The 8,823-nt window shown below is 34.3% G+C and overlaps 1 long non-coding RNA gene across 2 annotated transcripts; it reads right to left on the bottom strand.

The window, feature by feature from the left end:
- Positions 1-1,669: 1,669 nt before the first annotated feature.
- LOC144420876 (uncharacterized) lies at positions 1,670-6,199 on the bottom strand. Of its 2 annotated transcripts, XR_013474780.1 has the most exons (5): positions 5,696-6,179; positions 4,572-4,742; positions 4,153-4,188; positions 2,547-2,773; positions 1,670-1,903 (listed from the first exon to the last, which is right to left on the bottom strand). It is a non-coding gene; the product is annotated as an uncharacterized LOC144420876 (long non-coding RNA). The 2 variants fall into 2 exon arrangements; XR_013474781.1 differs by lacking the exon at positions 4,572-4,742 and having other exon boundaries at positions 5,696-6,199.
- Positions 6,200-8,823: the final 2,624 nt, after the last annotated feature.

Here is an 8,823-nt window from a genome sequence, read left to right on the forward strand (position 1 = left end):
TTGCATACCACTGTGGCAGATAATAATATCAACTTTGGTGTTTCGCTCACGTAAGCCTGGCAATGGCACTTCATGAAACTTGTGCATAAGAGCTGGGTCAGGAAATCTGCCTATATGAGATAAGTTTCACTATTCACGACGCATGTTGGAATTTGTAAAAATGGTAATAACATAGAAAACAAAATTTTCACCCCTGTGGTCTTAATGATGATAATAATGAATAGGCTTAGACGGAAAATAATTATTCTAGCGAACAATGTAACAAATATTTCAGATTGATCAAAAATCTCATTAAAAAAAAAGAATAGCTCATTTATAGACATTGTGGACTATTACAATGTAGAACCATTATACAGGGAATGTGATGAAACTTCAATTTAGGAATTAAAGCTCACTGACAAAATTTTGACCTTGTTCAGAATACTGTAACTAATGTAGAGGACAAAACATTGCTTTACGAGTATGTGACAGGCACTGTACTGTTGATGGCCAAATTGGCAATTCCAGTCGAATGAAATTTAACGATACAACTTTTTTAGCAGAATTAAATATAGTCAGAAGCATTAATTGTAATGTTAGCATTTGAAAACTTCTGTTCTCTGAAATCCTAATTCCAAATAAATTTCTGATTCCAATCAAACACACGAGATCCCCCACATAAGAGTATTTAATTAAGCAGGAACTGCAGGAACTATCATATTGACAATCTTTCTATCTAGCTTCTCAGCCCCGATAAAAAATCCATGTTTGAGGAATCAAATAGCACTATTCATTTGTAAACCGGTGCACTGTTACTAGATAATGTGTTCAGATAAATATGTTGATTGTGAATATGTTGCACAAAGGCCCCATTTATACTGTCAGAGAAAAAAAGAGTGGAACCCAACATTCAGCGGGGCGGAAGTAACCATGTAAAGAAGGGGTTGTGCAACCTGCGTCCCGCGGGTTAAACGCAGCCCACAAGCAAAAATGAAGTGCCAATTTTAAATAGTGTGTAGTTTAATCTGGTATGTGCGAGTAATTCCAGCCCCTTTGTGATGAAAACCCTATACCACAGTTCAATTTATTATCAATGCATATGACATAACAATGCCCTAACAGGCCAATAATAATAAACAAACCAATAAAAAAGGAGAGTGACTGGAAGCATTTAGTGCCCATCAACAGCCTAAACCTAAAAAACAGCCAACAGCTAGCTTGTGCGAAGCGAACAACAAATGCCATAAGATCAATAACCAAAATTTTTGCGCCTGCAACTACTATAAAGCCTATGGTAAATAAAAGTGTGGCCCCTGGTTCCACCCAGTTATTTGTATCGGGCGTTGCTGAATTAATGGTTGTACACCCCTAATGTAAAGTATCGTTATGGAATAAGACCAATATAACAAAAACAGAAAATCCAAGTTGGACAAAATTCTGAGATTCGTACCCGGTGTAGACTATGAGAAACTGACCATTACAAATATGGATACATTTCTAATTTTTTCAGAACAGCTTGAACAAGTGTATTCCTTCAATTAAAGTTTATAATAAACACTTCATTACAATTCAGAATAGAGATGTAATTCTATACCAGTTTTGTCGATGCGGAGAAGCGAACTTCAACTGAGACGTGCTAATTTTAAAATTTTCATCGTTTATTTTTGTTTTTAAAATAGAAATGTTCAACTTTGCAGATCTTGTAGAATGAGAGTTATATAATTGGATTCAACTAGATTCAAAAAAATTATTTATTTCGATACATCTCTACTCTGACTATCAAATTTGGTTATAGTTTCCCCACCTAATTATCGGAATTATTAACACAATTAAAGGTTTCTTGATTAGATACATTGGAGATTGAATCATCAAGTAATCAATGATGATGCTTGTGGTGCTTCTTCTTCTTGTGATGCTTCTTATGCTGTCAAGACAAAAGTACACAATTATAGTTTTAGGTTTCATTCAAACTTAAAATTATGTGGAACGTGCATAATACAATCACAACACCACAATACCACCTATTTATTTTAAGGTTTATCAGAAAGAGAGAGTTTTTGCCACTACACCAACAAAGCCAGTGAACCCGGGCTGCTTTGGAAATAACTTTGTTACCTTGGCAGTTCTTTTACAATTTTTTTTTTATACCTGGTAATTGGTATTGTTCATTCATTTATCCCATGTCAGTATGGTGCATCATGATAAGCGTTCGAAATATGCTCGCCACTGCACCTGATTTCCTTGTGCAAAATTGCTGGTTTGAATCTCGCAAGGGATGAATTATGTGCAAGAGAGGTCACTGGATATGATTAAGCAGTCTTGTTGTTTTTCCTCTCCCAGGGGGTGCATATGAAATCTTATCCATATATATAATGTATGACATATTGTCTATGAGCCTTTTTAATAACGAATATCCTATGGAAATGACTACTGTCCATGGTATAATGGTTTCTAAAAATCTCCATATGATGTTCAGTTAACTCTGATATTTACAAAGAAGTATTGGAAAACAAACAGAAGAACATACATAAATATAATCTATAACGAAAATATAAATCAAATCGTACATGGCCTCCATCTGAACTGGAAGAACTGGAGCTCGAACTTGAGCTAGATCTGCTGTGATGTTTATGGTGATGTCCATGATGAGCGTTCTCAAGCTCTCTTTCTAACTTTCTTGCTTCATGATGGCCACCACCATGCGTGACTTCGTGCTCCAAATGTTTTACTTCATGTTCGAGATGTTGGGCCTCATGCTTCATATGGCGCTCAGCCTCATTTATCTCGTGTTCCACTAAAAACATTTGGGAAAATTAGAATTGGAAAACAGTGATTAACACTTTATTTATTGTATGTGACGATTGTTGACTGTAAAGTCAGCCATTAGTAGCAATGATGCACCATGCTGTTATTTTTTGTATTGATATTGTGTTTGTCAATCGAATATGGAGAATCCCAGTCTGGCTTTCTCTGATTCTTTCACTGTGGGATTCTTACATGGGTGTTGTTCGAGGTTTGGTACTTTTCAATCATGAAGAATGAAATTTATCATATAAAAAGCTTAATGGTAACTGAGTAATTCTGAAAGAATACATGGGACTGAAAAACAGATGTGAATGATAAAAGTAGTGAGAGGTCCTAGTCAGGATATGGTGCTGATCCCAGGGGCCAATGTTTGAGGGCCAGTTTAGTTTTTTAGTTTTTTTTTATTGAAGCAAGATCAGGGGTTTTGTTATTTCATTTGGCAAGATCATGCTCTGCATTATTTGTTGCCTATGAAGTTGTTTACACTTTGTTGAGAAGTTTCCAGTCATTTTATGCTGCCTCGGACTACACACAACTCAACAGGGATTAGCTTAATAATTAATAAAATTGAGACTTATAAATATAAATGGCATAATAAAATAGAATTTAGCTTAGAGAAAGTTAAAATGAAATAGGAAAATAATGACATCACAAAATTCCCTTGTTTTGGCTTGTTGTGATACCACACCCAATACTATCAATGATTAACCAGAATGTTCATTAAGTATCTTATAATCAAAGTTATTAGTTTTCATTTTCAATCTATTGACATTGTTGCTCAGTTCCACATAATAAAAGCAGATGCCGACATTCGTAAATAATATCAGATGGAAAATTGGCACTTATATTGAAACCCACACATTTTGAATCCTGCCTCATGCTATGTGTTTATATATAACATAGACTTTCAATATTTTAATTTGAAAATTAAAATGTCCAGCCAAATGTTACAAGATTCGATTTGAAAGTAGTAAACTCACTCAAGAAAAATTGAAGACACATATGATCTTCCTAATTGCAATTACTGGCCTGTTTTAATTAATAATTTTAAACATAGTTTTCTCATTAAGCACAATAATATCCAGTGGCATCATGAAGAACCAACCACTTGCTTCGAAAAATTCTAAGTTGATAAATCTCAAATATCTAATAAGATTTATCATCCACAGTTATATCATTTTAAAACAATTATAAAAGAAGATTTTATCCATCAAATTTGATACAATGAATTTGAAATTTGTTGGAGTCAACCTTCATGACCATAGGGTTTCTGGATTTCAAACCATATCAGAAGAATTATTTATCAAGTATTCATAGCAATCTATTATTTTGACTAATATTAGTTGATAAGAAATCAAAATAACAAACCATGATGAGTCATCTTCTCTTTATTGGAGTAGTTTTCTACATAGAGTGAGGAAAAGCATCAAGTTCATGTAAATCAAACCACATTAGTTAAAAACAAAGTCTTCAATAATAAATATGGCATAGATGCATAGAAATTCGTTAATAACCATCAAGATGCAAATAAACAGAGCTTGATGCTTGAATAAATAGACATGCATCAGAAATGAGCAATTGGATAATAGCAAAAATAAACCAACATCCCAGAATGATTCATTTCTACATCAATTGCAAAGAACATAAAAAAGATTGGACTCTACTAAATGGAATATCCTTTACAGACAATAAGTATCAGAAAGCATATTTATGGATAATTAAAAAAACATCTCATATCCTCAGCATTGCGGCAAGTTCAATAACAAAGTAAACATTAACAAAAATACCTGTTTCAATCCACAAACGAAATTTCAAAATTGAGACTTCTTGATCAAGAGACTCCAGAAATACTACTGAGATATATTTATGAGATTTCTAATTCCATATTTTTTCTCACAGTTAATGTTTAACTGGGATGTATGGCGATCATACCATCTGGGTCATCATAGAGAAAAAAGCTACAGGAATAAAATAACCATATATTAAAAAAAATAGATTTGAATGGAATTCAAAAGTTGGGAAAATATTTCCTCTATTCAATAATAAGATACAGCATGAACATTGACATTGAGAGACTAGAGATTTCTTGCTTAACACAGCTGACTGTGTTCAGCATATTATTGACATTTGTTGGATATGCAACACACAATTACTAGATAATAAACTCCACCACAGTTACTAACTCTATAAAGAATCGTATTAGTCATAGTCATTAGTCAATTTAAAATGTTTCTGTTTTACAAAATAATACAATAAATTCAAACTATATTGGAGGGTTTGTAACTGTTCAAAAGTAGTAATTTCATATTAATGTGGGAATTAATCATTGAAACTAACCGCATGTTACAAAGATGGCGGATTACATAATAAAACCCATTGATAATCAATGGATATGTCATCTTTAGTTGAACATATGAATAAGAAAATTTTCTTTTCCATTTTAATCTTTTCGTAACCCATGAAATAAATATTTAGTAATTGTGGAAATTACATTCAGTATTAAACTGTTACATTCATCAGTACACATATCTACTATACTTCACTTCGAATGAATACATAACTATTATAAAATGACCTAAATTTGAAGCATTCATATACCTTTATACACTCATACAATGAAATACAAATATATGAACTATACAAAGTAGACTATAATTCAAAAACTGCAAATCAACAATCACAGAATCAGACATTAGCATGAACAGATTTATCAGTTTATCATGATATTCCTTTAATCAGATACCGTGCTGTCGTGTTGCATGTTGAATAAATTAGGCTATATTCCATTCAGATATTTTATTTCCGTCGTGCATGAAATATTGTACGACACAAGTAATAAAAAAATTGCAACAATGATATCAGTTGAAATAAATATCATAGTATAAATTTACCATATTTATTTATTACTTACCCACTCATAACAGTACTATGTTTCTGTTCGTTTAATCCACACATAGTTTAGGAAGCATATTTGGTATCCACCTTTCGAACGAAAACCCACCCAACACATTGCAAAGGACAAATGCAGGGCGCTTGCGCAGATTGATTGCAAAACAAATGAGAAATGCACAGCTGGGATCGCTGATGCGCAACAAAATTGTGTGACGTAAAAATCGTGGTTCCGAAAGGAAGGAATTATCTACTTTTACTCATCTAAGGCCGAGTAATCCTAAATTTAAAGGCAAACGAGTATTTCGGGGATGTAGCAGTTCAAAATAGGAGAGTAACAGTTAAGAGTACCTACTTTGAAATGCACCCCATTTTATCCAATAAACATTTTGCATCGCTTGAAGTTTCAGTTTACGTTCAAATTCATCGACGTCTGCGTTGCTATTGATAAGATGTGTATGATTGTAAACATTGAAATCGCCATATTTCGACGGTGTGTATCCGAATATATGAATGAACATAGATGGCTCGGCTATAAAACTTTCTATGGTGTTTCTTTTTGGTGCCATGGGCACGTGCTTATATTGCTTAATAGTTAATTCAGGCCTGGCTACAACATTCCTGCTTCTGTATACCGTATACGCCTAATATACTATACTAATCCGTAAGCATAATAAAGCAAGACTGAGTAGATAGTCAGTCTCGCGTTGTAACCCAAACTAATACCTTCAGCGAAGTCGAATGTTAACAGTATTGAAGTTGCGGATAAACGCTTAACGACTGACGCTTTTTAACAGTATTGAAGTTTCGGACAAATGCTATTCAAACATTTAATGACTGGCGCTTTTCAACAGTATAGTAGCTATAGTTCAATGCCATTTAAACATCTAACGACTTACGCTTTATAACAGCATTGAGTTTACGGCGAAATGATATCTAAACATTCACCGACTAAAGATTTTTACCAGTATTAAAGTTACGATAGAATGCTATTAAAATGTGTATAACGACTGACGCTTTTAACAGTTATGAGGTAGGTATTGAATCGAAATCGCCATATTTGGACGGTGTGTAACCAAATATAAACATAAATGGCTTCTGATGAATGCGTTATATGAGGTGCTGGAAATCCTATAAGAATGACAAACCTAAGTTTTTGGAGCGTTCTCAATTATCTTTGATATTCATACAAGAATAATCGGAGCTCCAGAAGCATGTGCACCAAGATGGCGCACAACCCAAACATAGTATGTGTAGCAGGTTAGGGTTCAGGCTGTGCGCGATCTTGGTGCACATACTTCGGGAGCGCCGACTTATCACCTCACCTCTGGTTACACTGGGTATCGCAGGTAGAGATTATGTGCGAGAAAATTGATGGACCATTCACGTAGGTAGGGGCTAGACATAAATGGGCAAAGAACGGCCCGCGGCCCAAATCCGGCCCGCTGGGTAATTCAATCTGGCCCGCCTGATGCTGGCACAACCAAACTGAAACCAAATTTTGATATTTTAGTTAAAAATAACTCAAGGAATTTGTTGATATTACGGTTAAATTTAGCTTTGGCAGGCGGCTTATTGTTTCTACTGTTGCTGTTGTATCACTGTAAATATTGTTCGTAAAATGTAACTTTTTACGTCACACTTACAGGGCCCGCCAGCCTAGGTAGGCAAAATTTTTGGCTCCTCGTTCAAAAACCTTGCTCACCCTTGGGCTAAAAGGTTGGTTACAGATTTCGCCACTACCGAAGTCCATACATCACGAACGATCAATTAGTAAACATTAAACAGGAGATGGGTGAGAGACGATCCTTCGTTGTAACTAAGCCGTCTTATATTTGAGTAAATTAGTTTTTAGTTTCGTATTCGCGGATAACTATAAAAAATATTATGAACTTGAAATAATTAAGTTAGCAGTACATTTAAGTTGAAATGCTCACTAAACCTGGCTTCAACTCAGGACTTCCGAGTAAATTAAGTCAAATTAATATATCATAGAATACGTATGGATGATATATTTACCGCGGGATAAATCGAAGTGGTTCAATCAAATTCCCTATAATGAGTGCTATAGCAACTTCGGTTTGAACAGATCTTGATTGTTGAAGTAGGCTGTGACGTATATATATATATAAAATGATTAGAGCACTGGTTTCAACCGGGTTTTTACGGCGCCCGAAGGTTTCTCCAGAACAATCCGGGGTCTCCGCAAATTTATATTCAATTCAATCACAAGAGTATATTATATGATGTAAAATTTTAAATATAACCAAATACCTACCAGGTTTGCCCGAAATGTTAAACTTACTACAAGATCGCCAGTATTGGGTTTGCTTTATACTATTCAGGCAATTAAAGACAACTGAACTATTCTTGGAGCCTTTGAAATATTTCATCGGGGATCCGCTCCAACGAAAAGATTGAAAACCACTGAAATGAAGATTAGGCAAACCGCTCATAGCCGACGAGGAATTTCCGCCTCACATACTTTATTTGCGAATTTTTTAACGTTAATCAGTCAATCAAATTGATAATTTATTTATATTGATATAATATAGATGTATTATGAAGCACGCAGGTCACGCAAACCTTACACCTAAAATATGAAACTTATTTATATCTATGTCATTTTCAGAATTATTTATAAAATCGCATAGTTAAGCTGAGAAAGGGAGATTTTTTCACTTTCCCCCTCGTTTTGAGATATTCGAATTATGAAATTCCCCTTTACACTTTTCAAATTTTCGACCAAATGTGAGGATTGACAACTTTCGTGACGTTGATTTACATATCCTAAGCAGTCTATTATATTTAGGTTAACAGTTTGTATATAATAATATAAACATGTAATATATAACATTACACCATCTCAAGATTGTTCTTCAATGCGCACTACATTTCGTGGAGTTAGATATGTTTGTTAAAGCCACTAATCTCAAAATTTTCTAAGATATATCGCAATGTAATCTGTTTTTCGTGAAATACCATTGATCACACCAAGACCTGCGCCATGTTGCCAAGCATCACTGTTACCTGAAGTTAAATGATAAATTGATTTTGTGGTTGAGTACAGCCTTAATTTTACTCATTGGCGATGGCGCGCTTGAAACGCGCAAAACTGTGAAGCAACAGAAATCAATATTAAACCAAGCA

The sequence above is a fragment of the Styela clava genome, chromosome 3 (genome assembly GCF_964204865.1).
Source record: "Styela clava chromosome 3, kaStyClav1.hap1.2, whole genome shotgun sequence".
NCBI classification, from domain to species: Eukaryota; Metazoa; Chordata; class Ascidiacea; order Stolidobranchia; family Styelidae; genus Styela; species Styela clava.